Here is a 695-nt window from a genome sequence, read left to right as displayed (position 1 = left end):
GTCTCGAAATTACCTTTTAAATGAGCCCCCACTCGCCCTATGTTGCCATTTAAGATTTTCGACCCCCCTCGCGCCCCCCCGGTCCCTTTGGAGGTGGGGGGGGGCGCCACCCCCCGCAGAAAGTAGATTTTTTGAAAAATCGTTCACGTGTTTCAGCGTTTTTTTTTAATGTTGGAAGTTGTCGAAATATTTGACCGTCCCGGTACATAATTGACACCCTGTATATATATATACAGAATGTCCCAATCTAACTTTCACATCAACATATTTCAAAAAGTATAAAATAAAGTTCTCTATGAAAGTGAAACTGTTTCGAGAGGGACCTACTGAGATTACGTTATTTTTTTGTAGATAGAGATATGAACACAATGAAAAAAATGCTTTTTAAAATAGAATTATATGATTTCATATGTAATATGATTTCTCTATAATCATTCTGCATATACAAGGTTTAAGTCAGAAATTTAAAAAAACCAGTAATTCGTAATACGAGATACATTTTTCTGACATATATATGGTAATTGGCATGACACATTAAATATCTCGTAAACTATTAATTTTCTAATAATCGTAATATCCTCATTCTTTTATGAATAGAATAATGAGATAAATCAGATGTAAAGAAAACATATACTTGTTTGTTTAAAAAAATTATTAATTGTACCTACGTATTTTTTTGTAAAACTTTTGTAAAT

Source organism: Trachymyrmex septentrionalis, unplaced genomic scaffold (genome assembly GCF_001594115.1).
Source record: "Trachymyrmex septentrionalis isolate Tsep2-gDNA-1 unplaced genomic scaffold, Tsep1.0 scaffold251, whole genome shotgun sequence".
In the NCBI taxonomy this organism is placed as follows: Eukaryota; Metazoa; Arthropoda; class Insecta; order Hymenoptera; family Formicidae; genus Trachymyrmex; species Trachymyrmex septentrionalis.
The sequence above is the reverse complement of the archived record's forward strand: the minus strand, read 5'-3'. Positions refer to the sequence as shown.